At 36.3% G+C, this 21383-nt stretch overlaps 1 protein-coding gene across 2 annotated transcripts in view; it reads right to left on the bottom strand.

Moving 5' to 3' along the window:
- The window catches only part of LOC148835071 (attractin-like protein 1), a 416291-nt gene that overhangs the window by 73399 nt on the left and 321509 nt on the right, over positions 1-21383 (bottom strand). The gene's annotated exons all lie outside the window — the stretch shown is intronic.

The following is a 21383-nucleotide window of genomic DNA, read 5'->3' as shown; positions in this document are numbered from 1 at the left end:
TCAGCATGATTACTTATTTTCATATGCTCTGAAATTCCTCTGTGAAAATCTGAAGTCCCCCATTTGCATTAAATTTTAGAGCAGAGAGAAACAGTCATGGACAGATGAGCCCTAATTTCTGTGCAGTTTGAGTCTTATTTAGGACTGGGAAAAGAAGACACTGGACATTTAAGGCACAGCAACTGATTTTGTTCATGGTTTATAGTAGAAAAAATTATGTGCATATTTTAATCCAATGAAGATTCCAGACAAATATCTTCGAACCTTCTTGTCTCAAGGGTTTCTTTTATTCTCTCTCAATATTGTTGTAACTAAATAAGGTTCCCTAAGGTGAAACAGCCTCCATATTATACTCCAGTTCTAAAACATCTACTCTTTGATACACTATGTGCATTTCTGGTCAAAATCTGAAACTTTTTAAAAAGCAAAGGCTTTTATTGTATTTACATTATAGCATCAACATGTTGGCTTCCTTTCCTTCACTCTAACAAAAGCTGATATTATTATTATTGATAAGGTTTATAAGCCCCTGCATAGACAGAAAGGTACTATACAAACATGTACTGATGCTCTGAGCATTGGTCTAAGGATAGAGAGTGCCAATTATTAAAATATTTAAGATTATTTTTTCTTATTGCTATTTATTTTAGCTTCAATGCTTAGTCCTATTTTAGCTGCTGTGTTTTATGACATCCATTCCACCTCCAGGTACTACAAGGACAACATGATATAGATCCACTGTGTATAAGCAGATCATAAAATGGTTAATTAATTTCTAACTGCGGTAAACAACTTCAGCATAGGCAATGCAATGGCAGTTTACTATTGTGATTTGTCTGCTGCATAAACCAGGCGATTCGCACTCCATAGGATCATCCACTTGACATTAGGCAACTTATCTTTGGTTTTTTAGAAGACTGCTGTCACTTTTACAATCCTCCATCTATAGGTGAGCAACTCTGTTTCAAGATGGAGATATAAAATCTAATTGTTTCCATTAAATGGCAAGTTTCATCACACTTACAGTATACAGGGTTTATAGGGCTGAGTTTTGTGGCACGAAAGAAGACAATAGCCTCTCTTTCCAACAGATTCAGCACAGTGAGGGGTATCTAGCAAACAAATCAAGCAAAACCTTTTTTTAAATCAAGTGACAGGCCTTAACTCTAAGGGCTCTAATCAGGACCCTCACAGACACTCTAGCTAGAAATGCCGTACAGCTGACATTAGCTATTTAAATTTTATTTTTAACCATTGCAAGCAAAACATAAGAAAAAGCTGACAATCCGTCACTTGTATTTTATTTCAGGTCTGTCTAAAGCCAGCTATAAAAGGGATATAAAAGGGTGCTGAAATTAGAAGCATACATTCTTAATAGATGGTGTTGGGTGATCAGGAATATGCCTTGAAATTCCATTCTCTGTTACATTAACACTTTGCCACACATGGGTTCAAATGAGAACAGTGGTGCTAAAGTTGGATAACCCTGAAGCACAAAAAATAGCACGTGTATGGTATACTATGACAGGGTTGTGTCACAGGCTATATGTAGCTAGAGCTACAGTGCTGCTGAAAGCATAATGCTTTTGGTCAGACTTTAAAAATGATCAGGTTTAAAGGAATGCTTTGAGCATCTATTCAAAGTAGATGTCTTAATTGGCAAAATAATTCCACAAGTACTGTATGTCTAAAACAGAGAGTAGGATATAAGAAATACAAAAGATTAGATTTTTGTATACAAAATTAGGAAAGGCCAGTAGTACAAACCTCTCTGGTTTTTCAAGTGCTTGAAAATAGTATGGAGAGAAACTTGAACTTTCTGATTACAAAAAAAAAAGACTTCCAGTATTTTTGCACTAAGCTACTGTATATGCCATCCATGAGATCTGTATTCAAGTCGAAATGTTTAAATTCCAGTATCTTCTGGTGGATACCTGATGATACATTTGTGGGTTTTTTTAAATTGTGAAATATTCAACTGATGAAACTTAAACCAAGCTTTGCAACAGAATGCAGGTTAAAAGTGAGAGGAGACAATCTTTACTTGTATCTTATTGATCAGATGTTTTAATATAGCCATTTCTATTTTATCATAAACCCTTTCAACATGGTATTGCCAAACTGTGTCTTTACATCTCCGCTCACAGTGACAATCCGCGTTCTCAAACGCTCTGCAGTGATTCGATGGATCTGTCAGTACAAAGGTCAATTTTTCACTGAGAGTTGAGTCAACCCTTGCTTACTAATCCCACTCCCAGTAGTGTGTGGCTGCTTGGGTCAATTAGTGACATGACCTTGGCTTGAGCCCATCAGAACAAGGGTCTTTATTGGTTGAGCCATCTAAGAGTCCTATCCAAATTTAAAATATGTGGGGCAGGCATTAGGCAGAATACAAGTATCACTCTCATACTAAGCAAAGCTCCATTAGGCCTGCCTCTTCCATATAGATTAATTACAATACAGTACATAACATCTTAACAAAGCATTGACAGAGCTAATAACCAAGAAATAAGACGATTAACTGATACAGTAAATGGTGTGTCCAGCACGGCCAATGCTGGAATGATTTCATAAGTAAATGTTTTATGGATTGTAATTGAGTGTTTGTTGTTCATACTGTATGTTGATGTCATCTACAATCGCTAAAGCAGTGTTTTCGCTCACCTCAGTACTTGACAGTAGTGTGGACACTCACAATGAAAAGGAGGTAAACGTGTGTAGCCTTTTGTGTTCTTTACCTAACCTTACTCAAGACTTGCATATGTAGATTTCTCCTGAAAAGATTTCCATAAAAAGATTTCTCCTTTTGACATTAGAGGGTGTACCTAAAATGGATTGCCTCTCGTCTCTCGTATTCTCAAAATTAAACCAATAGCTGCTGCTTTCTGGTCAGGGAAAAAGTTTCTTCCGAACTTCAGAATCATAAAAGCCGACTATTACAACAGGAATCCCACACTGACTCACATGCCTGCCTGTTATTTATGTTTAAAAGCCCTTGTGAATACAAAACTCAGTTTGCTCTTGCTTCTCCCCACTAAAGAATTAATTTACTGAAGAAGAATTTTTGAGTGTGTGTGTCTGGAATCAATATTAAGCTGGAGATTTGATTATGCTCCATACTGTGCAATGTACTGCCTAAATGTTTTAGCAGGATCTAATCCGGCTAATTTTTCCCCTAAATGTGCTAGCAGCTAATCTTGAAACAGTAAAGTATGTTTCTGACAAATGCACGTTTAAAGCTTTCCAGAGAGCTTTGAAAGACTCCCCCTTAGGTACAGCAGGCCTGTAGCCTGGCTCCTCTCTTTGGTTGAGGAAATCCTCTGAGCCAAACAGGATTACTGCTTTATGAGCCATGCGGGGCTTAATATTGACGGCCAAAGCAAATTGCATGCTGAGTTGAAACGGTGTGAATGCAGACAGGGAGATCATTAAATTTTTTAATAATGAGAGATTAAGATACAAAAATTGGAGAATCTAACTCTCAACATTCAGCCACATGATAAGACTTGAATGTGTATTCCTTAATTTCTGTTCCAAAAAAATGGGATTTAGGATTTAAATATGAAAAGAAATCTAATAGTTTAATTAAAACATCAATGATTTAGAAGAAACACGACATACTGTACAGCACAAAATGTCGTATACACTCCAGTATCAACTTTAGAGAGGGGGCGTTAATATTTAACTATCAATACATCTATTTTCATGTATCATTTCTACTTAATTGTGCTGTGTTTTCAGATGTTTTTGCTTTAAATAATTCCTGTTGTTAAAAATTCCACATTCTCTGTGCATGACATTTTTGAATCCTTCACTCCTTTTACCTTTTGGCCAGTGGGAAGTTCTAGATCTTAGCAGGGTAATGGCAGATAGAAAAATCTGAACTAGAAAAAACAGAACAGGAGATTCAAAATAAAATAAAAACATTCGCGACATCTCTGCCTGGTTCCACTACAATCACTTCCTTCTTTTGCAGCTTTCCAGGGAAATAACAGTACGAGGGTGTAGATTTAACTGAAGGAGAAATGAATGACACATTTAATAAATTGCTGCATATCAGGAGAAGAATAATAATAAAAATATCACAATGAAAGCCTTCAAAGGTGTCTACATTAAAAATATAAATCTGGATGATGCCACTCTCCACAGTTCCAAAACTGATACTGTAAATGCAAACATTATCAGATGAAAGTCGATGAAAGTATATCCTAGATAATCCTATATTAGGTAATCCTAATCAAAAGATAAAATATAGTTTAAGATGCATAAGACAAAAAAAAAATGTAAAAAACAAAAGTAATTAAGATGATTTTGTTCCATCTTGATACATAGAGTATAAAAGATCTTCTGCAGCAATTGTAATGTGACAAGTTGTGAGCAGCTGATGAATTGTGTCCAATTGCATTTTTCGCCCTTTTTCAATTAGATTGCATATTTAGTTTACACTGCCAGGGGTAAATCAATATCTTAATATGCTATGCCAAGGCTAGTGTAGATTCCAGTTCAATTTATAAGTTTCCTAAATGGACACATTTAGCTTTAATTGTTTTACAAAAGAGAGGATAAAGTTTTTATTATTTCTCTAGGTGGAGCTAATTCAATATGGATGTGGTGACAAAGAAAACTTGTTTTTTACCCTGCAGGCACAAGTATTAAAAAGTAACATAGTATTTTAAACAAATATTCAGAGAAAAGGACAGAAAATCTAAATGCTTTGCACCCATAGCTTTTATGAAATCCAAGTTCAATATAATACAGAATATATACAATAGAAATCTTTCTGACTATGCATTTCATACAAGCATTCTTTCCAGCTTGTTACTCCTCGGGAAAAAAAACAGTTTAGTAAAAAACAATTGCAGCTGTCAAACTTAACAAACAAAATGGTTCTGTGGCCTTAATGAACTGAAACAGCTACAGTACTGCCTCTACTAACGAAAGCAAGTGGGGTCCTATTTAAATGCTGAGATGAGTCTCCAGTGGTTTGGATTCAATACTGATGAGGAGTCTAAAAAGGCTAATTTGAAAGGGGGGAAAAGAACATAACGAGCTGTATTTAATGAGGGTAACAAGCAGCAGGGATCGCCCTTTATCAGTGAAACATTTCATAAATGAACATCCCAGGTTATGTCTACGAATATCACCCTGTAGGAATACAGCGGGTAACAAAAACAAAAGTACAATTTAATGTCTGGTGTTCAACTGTACCCTGCTGCTTGATAACAATCCAAGTATAACGTGTTCTCCAGATTTATAGCAACCCTTTCTTCAGAGTGTGAATATATATTGCATTATACTTCCACACATACAATTTTGTCCTTCATACTGTAGGTCAACTTGTTCAATCACAGCGCTTTGCCTTGAAAATGACAATCTGCATGCAATTCTTTTCACTCATGGTGAACAAAAGAATCATTTTAATTGTACTTTAATTAATGCAGCTCATGTTATGATGAGCAATTTCATTTGAATTGGGCATTTACTATCCTATTAAGCCGAACAGTTCAGTTCAGATAAGGCTTGGTTTGCTGTGATAGAATTGTAATTGTTTTTAAATTAAGGATTTTAAAATAATTTAATTTTAACGTAGGGAATAAGAAACACATTGTTAATACCCAAAATGAATTTCAACACAATACATCAAGTATAATACTATAATGTTGGGGAATTGGCTCATGACTACATTTCTTTTTAGAGTTTTATTAATTTGATAATCCATTTACAAAGGCCAACTTGCTACTGAGCAGAAACTCTGGGGTTCCTAATGGCAAGGTTAATATCACCATAATATACTAGCAGTATGCATTGCCTATTTTCTTTTATTTCTCCATTTTAAATTAATTATCGAAAAGCTGCTTTCTTTATATAAATCTGAAAGAATTGACAAAAATGTCACTTCTATTAGTTGCCTTTTATGCAAGTACAACTACTTTCTACAACTTTATATAAGAACATGAGCAATTTTATGAGTAGAAAAGATTTTACATGAAACCATTCATCAGTGGACAACTACAGTATATGGCAGGACAGCTGAAACTCTCCATAAAAATGTTTAAGCCATTGTGTCTGTTGGACTTGGCTACATTTGGAAGCGAGTAACTGATGAATGGATCTCATTGAGCTATTTCTTGAAGAAACCAATGACATCAGCATCAAAACCATGGTTAGGCCAGTGAAAGCAACCAAAAAAGCAAGATTGTAGATGACTGAAATGTTATTAAGTCAGTGACAAGAGTACAGGTTAAGCTTCCAACACTACAGTATATCATCCACAACTTTCCACTACAATCCAGTTTCATTGTTAAACAGTGAAGATGCACCAGCCCTTAACAGCAGTTTTTTAACAGCAGATATACAAGATATATTGTAAATAGAGTAATAAATCTTAGGAATTGGTTTTCCCACCTACCCTCCCTACCCTCTCACATGCCCTTATACTTCAAGTGAGGCCGATTGCTAATTTTTGCTGGGGAAGGCCCCTTAGACTAACGGGGAAAAGAGTTTACACTGATAAGTCGCTTCTCAAAAAAGGCCACAGGAAAGACAAATCACCAGTAAATAATGAGAGAGATGAACGCCTGAACCATGGGAGTCTGACTAACCAGCCAAAAAGAAAGCTGAATAAAATCAGGCCAAAATATTCTAAGAAAAGGAGGCATGGCGACTGAATGCAACTGAGTGTTTACTATTGCTCAGGTATTGTACTGGACTGAAAACAATCGAGACTCACGAAAAAAAATAAGAACAAAAACCATGATGGCAGCCGTCATAACTAATAAAACCATACTTACTGTTTATCCATTGCTTTAACTAAATCACAAGTGCAGTCATTCGAAATGCTCACAACAACCAAAGCTGCACTTTGGTTGTTGTGAGCTGAAATTGATATTTGTCACTGAAATTGATATTTGTGTCTTAACATTGTACAGTACCTACAGTATATGTGCAAAACATCAAAGTCAGTGTATGTCATTTTTAAAATTATTAAATTATTTGTTACAAATTTACTTAAATTTACTGAAGTAAATTTGAAGTAGCCACACATTTTGCTTTCCATTAAAACCATTCTTAATCAGCACAAAAACTCCACTAGGCTAGATTTTCAAAGATTTTCTTTTAACAGATGTAATTGTGGACTTTGTATTTTGCCAAAACTGTTGACAAAAACTTAACCCTACTAAATATTTTTTGATGCAGCTCTGTAGAAAGGAAGCAGGGAGCAAGCATCAAATTACCATTAGAACCAATCTTTCACAGGTACAGCAAAGAGTTGCACATAACTGCTATATCCTGCACCTCTGAAAGGAATTTTCAGCTACAAAGAACACTTTTATGTGGCACAGAGAAAAGCATCCAATCAAGGACCTGTTTTGAAAGAAAGTAAACCGATATCCCCGCTCGTTTTTCAGTACAACACTGTCCTAATACAAACAGGTCATGAAATGTACAAATAAGCATATAAAAGGGAACTGTATAAAGAAGACACTGCTATTCTAGCAATGCCTTCTGGTTGAAACTATTATATTTTCAATTTTCACATATTTCTATACTCACAAGTATTAATGATGCCTCATTAACATCAAGCTTTTCAACACCTGATACCTCAGTAACTTTTATCCTGCAGCATCAAAAGGTGCAGTCTTTATTAAAATAAACAGCTTTATTTCCCAGTTGATATGGGAAAATCCTTGTCAGACCATCTTTTAAATGCATCAACCATTATGTGATTAAGGTGACTTATACAGGGGAGGGTTAATACCAGCCTTTTGCCACATCAAGGTGTTCAGTATCAAAGTGACAATGGAAATCAAAAGATGCTGACATTTTAAGATTCAGGATGCCTGCTGGGAGAAGGAAAGCGGGCCGATTTAGAGTTCATCAATTACATCAGATCAAATTAGCTCCTATCATTGGCCTGGCTCAACAGCTTTCATCTTTCCTCATTTGTGCAGGGAAGGACAGCCAAGCTAGTACAGTGGCAAGCCAGAAAAGGCTAGAAGTAGCCCCATGCATTTATTTGAAATAGAAAATGGAATTTTCACAATTTATTAAGAGCTCAAAACCATTACATGCTATTGTTCATCTAGACTAGAAACCCCAATATAATGTGCACGTCTTCAGCTGTGTTGTGGATTTCAGGTTTTGCCACCCAAAGCATTCTCTGCAGCTGAGCCTTTTTGTTCATTGACCAACCAAGCCTACATTACGTTTAAGATAAACTGTGCAAACACAGGGTGCATGACTTAAAGGAAATTGCTTATATACTAAGCATGTATTTTCAACAAAGATTTAATAATAATGAATTAAGTGTAACACTTCAAACAAAGCAGCAGGTTTTGAGAAAATTTTTTTTAATGAAACAGCATTATCCTTAAAACTGCTTTTACAGAAAGCACCGCAACTCAATCAAATCTGGTAATTACAATGATCAAAAAGCACTAATTAGTTTTAAATATGCTAGCATGTCAACACCATACCAATTACTGTATCTAGCAGACTATATGACCCTGTTAATTATTCTGTCTTGTAAGCTTGGAGTGACCTTTCAGGTAAAGCCAATTAGTTCTTGGAGTAAGAATGTGGCTCACTTGCTGCCACTGAACTGACTGAATACTGCATCAGTGTGACTTTAAGCTAATTAAGATCACGTTTTAGAGAGGTGTCTATGCAAATCTGAGGCGGTAATAGCTAATGTACCTGATAGCAGTCAGATTAAATGGGCATTGTGTGGACAAGTTGTTCTAGACACTGATGAAACCTGCCATAACATTTGGATTGAATGCTGCCCAAATTTCTGGATCATCAATTGTTAATGCATCCTCCAATTCTTTTTTACTTCTTCAGAATGAATGGTGAAATATCAATCAGAGGGCAAGAGTGGAAACTATGGAAAACTGCATTTTAAACTGAGAAATGGTGGCACTTTCTTTACATAATAGGTTGTAGGAATCTGGAGTAAGCTATGCAGCAATGCTGTTAAAGCCGATACCCTGGCTTCTTTCAAACAACAGCTGGATGAGATTCTTGGATCATTTAGCCACTGACAACCAAATGGTCTTCTCTCATTTACAGTACACCCGTTATGTTCTTTTATATTGCAAAGATAGCAGAGGGGGTGAATGTCTGATGAAGGGTTAAAACAGCTCAGTCTCCTAAACCTAAAGCCAACTGGCCAGCTGGTGGAATTCTGGTAGCACCCTGCTAGTTGTGATTATTACAGTTACAGTCAGCTAAGAAACAAATAAGAACACATGCTCCCAAGAATGAAAGATCTAACCTGCATTGCCTTAACTGGTTTCCCTGGACATTTTATTTTAGGTCCTGTTTCAATTCACACAAGGACAAACATACAACTTCCATCAAAGTTATTGCACCAACCAATATTGTATGCAATTAAAATACTGTAAATGCTGCAAATTGTCTGGTTTAATTTGAAAAATTTATACACAAAAATTGTTCGTATTGTTATATCCTACAGGCCATTACTACTTTATGACATGCAGTGCCTTGCAAGCATGACACTTTCAAAATTGACTTTATATTTGCAATACACACAATATACAACAAACTGATAAACATAGAAAGCTGATTGTTTGAATATGAATTTGGTTTTTAAACAAAATCAGAAGTTTTTCAATACAATACAGCACCTTGCAACATTGTTCATTTTTAAGTGAAGATTTTTAATTAAAACTTTCTTGAACTGAGAACTTAAGTGTAAAAACTGGTGAAACGGGTCAGCAAAAACTAACGAAAAATTAAAAAGTAAAATCATTGGAAGGAAGTGTGTACTTCTGCTGGGTGCTGAAAGTGTTCCAACACCTTTTGGTATAGCAACATCAGTTCAGATGCAAAATAATAGTTTGAAAGGTCACAAAAATAGTGGTCTCTGGCTGCATGCAATGAATGTTTTTTTAACTTGATAAAATCGGCCTTATGCAAATAAAATATGCATCTACTGTATATTTTCCCTCCGTGTAAGAGTAAGAGAGGCACAGACAAGGAGAAGTTTGAGTTTGGTAAAATCCATTATAAAGAAGAGGAATGTTGCATCTTATCACCTAGACACAATCTAGTTCAGGCCAAAACAAAACTGAGAAGCTGGGCAACCAGAAAACTATTCGACTGGTTACTCCACTGAAGAGCCAGCAGCGACTTTGAAAGGTTGCAACATTCTATGTTTTAAATGGGAATCATACATTGACAATATACCAGCCCTTACACAAAGCTGGCCTTTATGGATGAGTGGCAAGAAAGAAGCATTAACTGAAAAACTAATCGTACATCTATGATGACATATCACAGATATGTGGCAGAAAGCTTTATAGTCAGACAAGACAAAAATTGAACATTTCGGTCTAAATGCAAACCTTTACTTCTCATGCAATCAAAACAAAGCATATCACCTTGTCAGCACCATCCCTTCTGTCAGTCATGACAGTGGCAGTATTATGTTATAAGGAAACTTCTCATCAGCTGGGACTGGGAAGCTTGTCGGGACTAAAGAAAAAGTGATAAGTACAGAGGTTTCCTAGAGGAAACCAGCTTGAGCCACATAATCAAAACTTTTCTAAAAAATTCAGACTTCAGCAGGCCAAAGCCAAAATGATGTTGCCCGACAAGAAGAGAGTGAATGATCCTGAGTTGTCCTGTCTCAAGCCTGGATTCACAGAGGATTGCCAGAGGATGAATACTTTTGCATGGCACTGTATATACTGTAGGACATTAATCAGTATATTAATGTGGTACATAATCATATGTTTAAAAGATACAAGAAAGAAAGAAGCTGTCTTGTCCGTGACACTCTACTGTTGAACTATAGCAAAAATCCCATGTTTTAGAACACTGTTCATGACATACAGTACAAAAACGCAAATTAGTGAGCACAACAAACGTACATATTATTTACATGCAAGACATGTAGCACACAAAACAGCCAATGCCAGAGTAGCAGTAAATGTGACTCCAGTACAGTAACTCTCTAATGGCTATCAAACAATGTTTGCAGGTCTCTGCAGTTTATCAAATGAAATGCATTACTGCAGCTCTACCACAAAGTGGAAGCTAGTGTAGAACAGCAGCCTAACAAGGCAAGTGGCATCCTTTGCCTGTGGCAGTGTATGTGAAGGGTTTATTTAGGGTTCATGACTCCCTGTGGCAACTCTGTGTGCACCACTGTTGAAAACACACAATTTATTCCCCAGACCCTGCTTGCACTCAGCTTCACCTACATTCACTTCATCCACTTCCATCATTTACACAGTGTGAGCCTCTCACTGTTATAGAAGGGAGAAGTGAGTCCCTGTGATATTCCAAGTTATTTGCAGTGGAAAATGAATGGAAACCACTTACTTACTAAAGTTACCAACTTAGAAAAGCCACCTAAAATATTTCAATCTAATTATTCTAATGTAAAGACAGGTTTAAATGTTTTTCAAGAATCAAGTATTTGAATATTTAATTATTCAAACATTAATTAAATTTAAAAAAAAACCTAGGTTGGTGCACATTCTTACTAGCATTGTCATAAAGGTATTCTCATATTCAGTGCCCTCCATCCACTATAAACTATAATATGTTATGCTGTGTAATACTGTTCTACGAAATAGCACAATTCCTAAGTACTGTATTTTATTTTTAATAAAGTCAACATCCATTATTTGTAGAGGACATTAACAGACTAAACCACAAAATGTAAAACTCTCATAAGCACCAAATACAGAAAAGCCAGATTTGATTTTGCTTATAAGTACAAAGATGAGCCTGGAGAGTTTGAGAACAAAGTTTTATGGACAGAAGATACATCCTTCCATTTTCTAATGGCTGTCTCCCACTCAGGGTTACAGGGGAGCCAAAGCCTATACCAGTCCATCACAGGACGCACACTCACACCTCGGGCAATTCACCTACAGGCACCTGTATGTTTTTGGACTGTGGGAGGAAACCAGAGCAACAGGAGAAAACTCACACAAACACGGAGACAACACACAAACTCCATGTAGACAGAACCCCAGATCCAGAATTAACCCAGGGCCCCAGTGCTGCAAGGCAGCATCGGTAATCCATGGCATCCTGGACAGAAGATACAGAGATAAATCTTTAGAAAAGGAAAGCTTATAGTGTGAAGAGAAAAAAAACAACTGCAGATGCTCCAAAGAACACAGGTGGAAGTAATATCTAATAATATCTAAAGACAGTTGTCTTTATTGATTATATACTGTAATTAAAGCAGATTGTTTCATTTTGAACAAATCACCTACTGTACACTACCTGAATGTCACACAACTGAGTAAGCCTCTACCACCAAACTGTATTTTTCTTATTCACTTGTAGCTCCCCACAATGAGGCAGCTCCAGGTTTATTGAATGATTATCTGAATTGATCATAATTTTAGAAATCTAATATTGATAAGCCACACGGTGTAAAAATTGTTTTTGGTGTCAATTTTTCAAATGTTTGTCTGAAAACCTTAATTTTTAGGGGAAAACAAATCACCTTTCCCGGGCTGAACAATTTCTTATGTTTTTCATAAAAATATTTTATCATGGTATATCGGGGCAGATATATAGTACCATATTCTAAAACTTGTTATGGCAGGAAAATGGTGCCTTCTAATGTATAATCAAACCTTTTAGAATATTAACATCAGGGAAACATTTTAATATGATAATTTTTATATAGTCTTTAGTTGGCTCTCCTGCAGACTTTGAGAAGTCAGATACTGTATACAAGATTTCGGAAGCCCACCAACAAATTATTAGAAATTATTAAATAGTAGCAGTGAACTGCTGTGCTCAATGAAGCCATTATGCATAATCTTGATGGGCTGAGGCCCCATATCTAAAAATTCTGAATATTACATCATTGGGCACTGGATATTTTTTGGAATTGCAGTTGATACAGCAGTCTTCACAATGAAACAGATTTGTTGTTTTAAAAGTGAGTAAATTCCTACTCTCTTGCCTTAGTACTGGCTTCAGTGAAAAAGAAGTCTGTCTTCCACCTCGGCCTAGTTTAACAAGTATAAATAGAGATGCCATCTGACTGCTGAGCTGAGACTGATATGCTAGCAGTTCTGCTCCAGCTCTAGCTATTCTCCATATTTTCTTCACCAGCAATCAGAGCCAGGTGGAAAACCAACGTGCTCTGCCCTGCTGGGTTCCTGCACTCATCGTCCTACTTGTGTGAAACTGGCACATCAGAGCATCAGAAAAGAGGAGGCTCATTTATTAGAACAGCTTCCTGTGACTAAAGACGGCTTCCTACTGCCCTGCTGTCCACCCACACTGACATCCATTTAGAACTGTAGGACATGGGGATTTCACAGACAGATCAGTAATCATTACACAGTCTGCCTTCATTTCCATAGATAATAGTCTCTTAAATGGATCATCCGTCCATTTACAGCAATTGTTGTTCCCATAAGAAGTGGTCTGCCTACTATAATATAATAGTTGTGTCTTGTACAGATAAAGCAGGAGATAACAAAGGCTGTCGAGTTTTAAAGAGTCAAACAAGACCTTGTGCAGTTAACCAGAAATGCCTACACAATTCTGGTCACCTAGCCATATGAATCTGCAAAACAATAGGGGCAATATTATCACAGTTGTGTGATACAACCCCCAGGTCATAAAAATTGCCCAGGCATGCTCAGTGATATGAAATCAAAATTACCAGAGTTTTGAAATATCTCCTGACAAGAGAGAAAGCATAGCATGAAACTATTCCCTTATTACAGCACTGCTCCCACTTTAATTCAAATGGACCACAACTTTGGTGTATGTGAATATAAAAAAGACTGAAAAAACAATACAAAAATAATGCATATTTTAATGCACAAATACCTTAATTATATATTTGTATATTAAAAATATAGCTGAAGGAGGATTCGCATAGTGTTGATTAAGTAAATCTGCCTACTGAAATAACTATATTGTGCAAACTGCACACTGTCAAACGAAATTTAGAGGGACCATGGAAACTGTCCACAGTCAAAGAACAGCCACACCAGAGAGTGGCATTACAGCTAAATGTGAGCATAAGTTGTTTCTGTGATGATCTGCACACCTTCTTCACTTGATAGTAGGGATGTCAGTGACCTTTGGTATACCAAGTAGTTGAGCAAGGAAACATGGTTTAAATGTTGTGAGCCTGATCTCACTGCTCCGCTGTCCAGTTTTCCTGATGTGTTTGTTAGAGAAGGACAACAGACTACATAAGCACTTAATAAATTCCAGAACTTTCAACTTGTAAAGTACTTATTGCACCTAATATCTCGACTCAACAGAGGCAGTGAGCTTTTCAGGTGGAATTTACTGAGGCACTGTTAATGTGATCAAAAGTTAAAAGATATTCTTATTTAGGAAATGCGTTTGAGCAAAGACTGCACTTGCAAATAGTATAACATTGCATAGACTTAGGAACTGTGAGCATCTGTGAAAACCCTCATTAAGAAATTGTATTTTTGGGGGAGCTTGTTAAAAGCCAACAGATAAAAATCCTGTATCTCAGCCTTGAGTGTTTAAAAGAACCAATTAAGGCTGCAGCCGCTCTGGCAAGCTGGTGATTTCTGAAGCAAACAGAAGGCTTCTGAGGAATTTGTTTTAAGATGCCTGCCTGATGATTACTTTGAATCCCTTTTGCTTATCGAGATTTGTACTTTTCTCCCCTAAAGTTCTGTATCACAAACTCTTATACATAAAATAAATCACACACAACTAATTGTGACATGGTATAATCTCCTAACAAATCTCCTTCAAATACAGTAAAACTAATAACATTAATAAATCACCCTTATTTCAGAAGGGTAAGGTCCCTTCAGATAAATTCCTAAACCCGATGTGAATCCAGACAGCTGTAATAATGAGTTCCTTGTATTTTGCCCACGAGGACCCTTTATTCACTAAGGTATAGAAATCTGTGTAAACTGTAGCCAAGATGGTCTCAAAAGAGCACTCCTTTCTTCCAGGATTGACTTCAGCATGCTCATCATCAGCTGGGAATGCTTCTATCCTGCCAGTTTTCTAGTTTTTGAACAAAGTCCTTTAGGACTCATTGTCCCATGAATGGTTTGGTGCTCACTAGAGTTAGCTGATGAATGTATAGTGTATTGTACAGATGAATAGCAAAGAACTCCAGGGCAAGAGACGAGAGACACAGAGAATTCTCTTTTATGCCCTCCAAACATACAGCAACAGTTTATTATTTCATCATTTTGATGTGATGAAAAGTAGAAAAGGATTATAACTAAGCTGCATTGCTATATATTTGCCTGCAGTGTAGAATTTAATTCTAATTTCAATAGTGCTAAAAAGAAACTCATCAGATGAATATCCTCTTACAGAAAACATGTACTTAAACTTATCAGTAACAAAAAAGATAAATACAAAACATCATCTTAGTAATCATTTCAATGTTGGACTCCTATCCTGCTGACAAAGCATTTCATGTCAGAATTAGTCTACTGCTGTAAGCAGCATGAAGCACATTACAGATAATGCCTAGTTTAATTAATCAAAAATCTGTAAGATTTAAAAGGTATCACCCCCCATGACTCATTAAAATAAAAAAAATATCCAAAATACATCCTTGACAGTCTTTAATTGTCAATAAAAAGTTAATGTGAAAGATGCACCTTTACACAAGTCATTACACAAATGTAATTACAATTTTAATTAACACAGAATAGAAACATGGTATCCCAGTTATTGCATATTGCCTAAATCACGCTTGTAAATGGCCTGGGTCCATGGCATAATTTGAAAGCTCCCAGAAACATAACAGCAACCACAGACTCATGCCAGGTAAGCCCAGAACCCCAGGTAATCCAAACTTGAAAGAGTTCAAAGACTTTTGTGATCACAACATTGCACACCAGTCTCTTGCTGCATTAATAACATACTCTTAGTCTCAGTTTAACCTTAATCTTATTGCTGTAAAGCAGTAAAAATATAAGAATAAGAAAGGTCAATGAGAGGAGGCCATTCAAGCTATTTAGCCACACAGCTTTTTCACCTTTAATAAGGCTGATCAGCATGACACAAATACCATTTCCACACAAGAAATGATATGTAATCAACAACCAGCATGACACAAATACCATTTCCACACAAGAAATGATATGTAATCAACAACCAATTATTCATTTCAACCAATTTTACTTTCTACACATGACATTAACTTGACATTAAGACTAATATGTCTTTAACTTGGTAAGAGAGACATCTATTATCTGTCTATAACAAAATTAATAATAATTAAAATTGCACTCTTCCACATATACGATATACAAGGTCTGCCACATAATATATACTGATGGAAAAAAGAAATGCAACATTTTCTGGAATGAGAATACCATAGTTATAGCTTATGTACCTTCACAAAAATTTGTCAATTTGTTTTAAGCCCTCCAACTAGCAATACAGCTTGTGCAGTGAGGCAGTGCAACTTGCCAATCACATGAAAGATCATTAGGTGCACTTTTACCCAACGAGGTCCAGGTGGAACAATGCCTGATCAGGTCACCTTTAAAAAGGTCTTAATTCAAAGCTTAGGTTACTACAAGAAAAAGGCCACACAGTCAGTTTTCTGTGCATTCCATAATGCCTCGAATGTCACCAGAAGCAAGGGAGAGGGCCATTGGCATGCTGCAGGCTGGCATCTCATGTGCCAGCATTGCCAGACACTATGGAGTAAGCACTGTGTCCCGACTGCTGAGAAAGTTTCAGCAGACCAGCAGGACAGATGACAGAGGACCAAGATCCAGTCACCCTCGAGTGACCACACCAGAGCAGGAACGACACATCAGACTGGTCAATCTGAGAGATTGTTTCAGATCTGCCACCCGTACTGGTGCTGAAACTGCTGGCAGACACAATGCCCACATCAGTGACAGGACAGTGAGGCTCCATGCTGCTGGCCTTAGAGCAAGGTGACCTGTCAGAGGCCCTCTGCTCATACCTCCTAGACTTCACACCCGACTAGCTTTAACAAAATCATTAAAATACCTGATGTAAAATACATAAATAAATGTATTATTTTATACTGTAGTTCAATGTCCTATTCCATGTTAAAGTTTTGTCTTTTTTTGAAAATGTTTTGAAGTGAGTACTAGGAAATCTACATTGTAAAAATAAACAGTGATTAAAACATATAGTATAATATACTAAACCACATATACATATTTGGCAATACCATGAAAAAAGCATGAGGAATGTACAAGCTCAAACTTACTTTAAAAAACACATTATGTCTGTGAATAATCTGGATAAACATGAATTTATATTTTCAGGGAAAAGTTCAAAGTGACAAAAATGTAGAATAGTGGATAACCCCATAAAACAAACTTCAATGTACAGTATATTGGATAAAACCACTTTAAAATTGTTAAGCACACAAAAACAGACAAAAGGTTATAAACAAGATGAAAGCTTTCAGGTTGCTTTTTTGGTTATTGGTAAGTGACCTCAGAATTCCATCGTGATATTTCCAGATCAATACCCCAGTAGGAGAAAAGTGCACTGTGCTGTAAGTGGTGCCATTCTTTGGGGATATTAAAACAACTCCTTAGTCATCCAAACGTCCATGGCCATCTTTGCAAGAGCAGGGGTATTAACCCTGGTGTGATGGCTTACCCTGGTGAGGGTTCTACTCTGAGTAATTGAACTGGTAAAGCAATTCTTACTTCTCTACCTGATGTTCTGAATAGTGGATACTGCACTTCAGTGGTGAATGAAGTTGCTCCCCTTCTACATGTGTGAAGCACTCTAGAATTCTTTAGGAGAGGCAATAAAAAAAACAGAAATTATTATTGTTGACAACAGTGTAGTTATCATTACTTGAATAAAATATCTGCTGAAGTCTTAAGACATCAGATTCTATTCACATCAACGAGTATGATATTCCTTTATAATCAGGAGTTACTGTGATTATTCTTTTTGAACACTTTCCAGACCAGTGAAATCCATTTTGTAATGTGGTGAATCAAAATTCAACATGATATTCTACATGACGACTTACCACAACATCGTCCAATGCCAATATTACTTCTATTATTTTAAAATGTAATACGAATGTCTAATGACTAAGTAGTCTCAGTACATTCTGCTTGGCTGAACAATATTTTACTGAGGGGTATGAGACAACAGCTTCTGAATCGGGCAAATCAGTCAGAGCCTAGATTTTATGGTGCACTGGCCTATGTTCTCTTTTGCTGAGAAAAGAAGGAATTTAGCTAATTAGTCTTCTGAGAAATTAAAATAGTTGGGACTTGCTCTTTGCAGACAATACCGTATCTCATTACTTTCAACAAGACAAAGAAAACAACAATTACCACAACAATTAGAACACCACAGACACAGATGCTCTGAAACTAATTAAAGACCTGCCTAAAAACTAATAAGATGAGGATGACTGGGCTTCTCGGCAGATATGTGTCTTTGTTTCAAGCTAAATGGAGCAGGCTCGATGTGGGAATTTGTTTTTACTTTGCACTGTAAACTCTCTAATACCTGCTGAAAATGTCACAGACCACTTTCTTCAACCTTTTTCTCCTTAAGGCAATTTTCTGAAACAATCATCTCTGGACATTTTCTCCTATTGTATGATAAAGGATTGCAGAAGAAGGGAAATTCCTTAGCATATTGCAGGAGTCAGAAATTTAAATTGATCGGTAATGCCTTATATTAAGTTGTATAAATATGGGGTTTAACATACTGTATCATTAATGAGATAACCTTCTTACTATAAACTGTGGTTCTTCAGAATGTTAAGAACGTATCTCCAGGTACCGCTAATGTTCATATTAACCTTAACCCAGCATTCATAACTGAATGTTGTTGATGCTAAATGTCTAAAGGTTTTATAAATGTCAATTTAAAGTGAATAAATTTTGAATTTATTCTAAATTACCAGATGTTTTTGTTTATTGCACATATGTAATGTTTCACACCAATGGGGATTTCAATTTTTTCTGCTGGAACAGGTGAAGATATTACTTGGTGTGCAAAGTGAGCTGTATAGTGCAGGGAATTCCAGTACAAATTTGATCTATATCATGAGACAACTGTGACTTCAAATCCCCATGTTTCTGAGTGTGAGCATAACTGGCTTACTGCCTTCAGGGTTAGGTGGATAAAAGTTGACAAGAGTTTTCTTGACTTGGCATATAAATGAAACCCCCATTGCCGCCCAAATCCTTAGTAGCTAGCAGTACAGTCACTGATTTGGGGAAAAAAGAAACATGACATGACATTTCAGAAAAAAGCTGCTTAAATTATATGATCTAACTCCCTGCCATGCTCATTAATTGTCCATATTGGCTTGACTGTCACATCTTAAATCAAAGGTTAAGACCCTTTTCAATTTTGTCTCTTTACAGCCAGAATATTATTCAAAGACATGCAGGCACTACAACTGTCAGACAACATACTAACATAGTTAATGCCACAGCTGACTGCAGAGGATCTGCTCTTTGGAACACTGAAGCCTAACAGTTTCTTAATGAATCATTATAAGTTAGTCATCCTAACCTGAACACCTGTGTTCAAGGACAGGTTATGAATTAGTAGGGCAGAACAATGCCACAGACACTTGGTAATATGCCAAGGCCATATTTGAAAGACCTTATATTTTAAATGGTTATTTCAGTAGATGCAAGGTTCTTCTTTTTTTTTACTGGTAAAGAGTGCCTTTACCGGTAAAGATGCTCAGTGATTAAGGCATTGTGACAACTGGGTCACGGCCAGCCACCTGTGACCAGGATTTACCAAACAGTGGTAGGTGGAGTCCAACTGGCTCAGCACCACTGGGAGTAGAGTTGAGATAAATCAAGTCATTGAAACAGCAACCCCTGGCACCTCCCAGGCCTTTGCGGGTTTGTGAGTATGCTAGTGAGCAAAGTACCTCCTTTCAAATTGGCACTGAGGCCTGTATATTGATTCAACATGCAACATGTCAACAGGTAATGTGTCAAAGGCTCAATGGGTAGGAGGGCTGCAGGAGCCTCTCTGCACTTCCTCAATCTCCCTGTATGGATGCAGGGGTCATGGCAGAGAGCGGACAGTGAATCACAATTGTAAATCCAGAACTAATTAATCTAGAATATTTAGTGGCAATCACAACTGTAAATCCAGAACTAAATCCAGAATATTTAGTGGAAACATAATAAAAAATGTGAGATTCTGAATTGACAAAAAAAGGTTTTTTAAATATCTTTTTGCAACTAATTAAAATAGGAAAAGAAACATGAGTGCTGTAGTTGCTATTTGCTATTGTATCTAGTTGTATCGTACTGTATCTAGTGTAAAACCAATTATTCGAAGCGTGGCTTTAAAGGAATTACAAATTCTAAAATAAATGTGAAGAACAAATACGAAGGATAAGATGAGAAATGATCCAGGGACATTCTGCAGTCTCTCAATAGTGCTGACTATAAAAGTTCAACTTCAGATATTTAGTCTGAAAGTCTTTGTTGTCCTTAGTGTTCTTTGACTTTAGGGATCTAGTCCAGCATCACCTTGGTCTATATTCTTGCTCCAGGTGCAGCCTATTGTCACGTTCATCTCTTTACCCTTACTACAGTACTGTATGTCACATACTAATTTTTGAGCATAAAGTGAGATTGAAGTATACCCAAATCACATTTGAATACAAATAAAAGTTTTTAATTAACAAATAATCACACACGTTTTAAAATAGAAAGTAGTAAACAAAATAGCTTGTGAATTAAGAACCACACTTTGTATTTAAAACGTTTACATACAACTAGATTTCAGACATCCCTTCCCTTCCAACCCTTTGCAAATAATCTTAGAAAGATATTGTCATCCTTAGATTAAGTTCATGCACACAATACATTCAAGTATGGCCCCCCGAAAGTGTGTGATTTATAACAATTCTCTTATAAAAGTTTAAATAGCTTATTTTTGGACAATTTATCAATAGTGGTTTTTAATGAGGTCTACATAAATCTGTTCATTATTCAAATACTTTTTCACTGTTTCATCACAAATGTTTCAGAAATATCTCTTGTACAAAGTATCTTTGTTGCATAATCCTGTGAAAAGCCAAACATTTCAAAACTGACATTGCCAAGGAAAAATTATTTTACCTTCCATATTAAGTGTAAATAGGTTCTTATTGAAGTATTCATTGATCATATATAGATGCAGCACCTTTTGACATTTCTATTTTTGCTATGCAAATAAACATCACAAGATAACCATAACCTTTTAAAATTAATTAATGTGAGATGCGTTTTACACCTGCTAATTGCTTTCTCAGCCTGATCCGAGGTAGGGGAGCTTCTCCTTTTAAAGTGATGACTGTTGTTTAATTAGTTTAGATGATTATTTTTGTGTGTGTGTGCAATTATTTGTAAAAT

Source organism: Atractosteus spatula, chromosome 5 (assembly GCF_055471065.1).
Source record: "Atractosteus spatula isolate fAtrSpa1 chromosome 5, fAtrSpa1.hap1, whole genome shotgun sequence".
In the NCBI taxonomy this organism is placed as follows: Eukaryota; Metazoa; Chordata; class Actinopteri; order Semionotiformes; family Lepisosteidae; genus Atractosteus; species Atractosteus spatula.
Note: the sequence above shows the minus strand (reverse complement) of the source record. Positions and strands in the feature narration are given on the sequence as shown.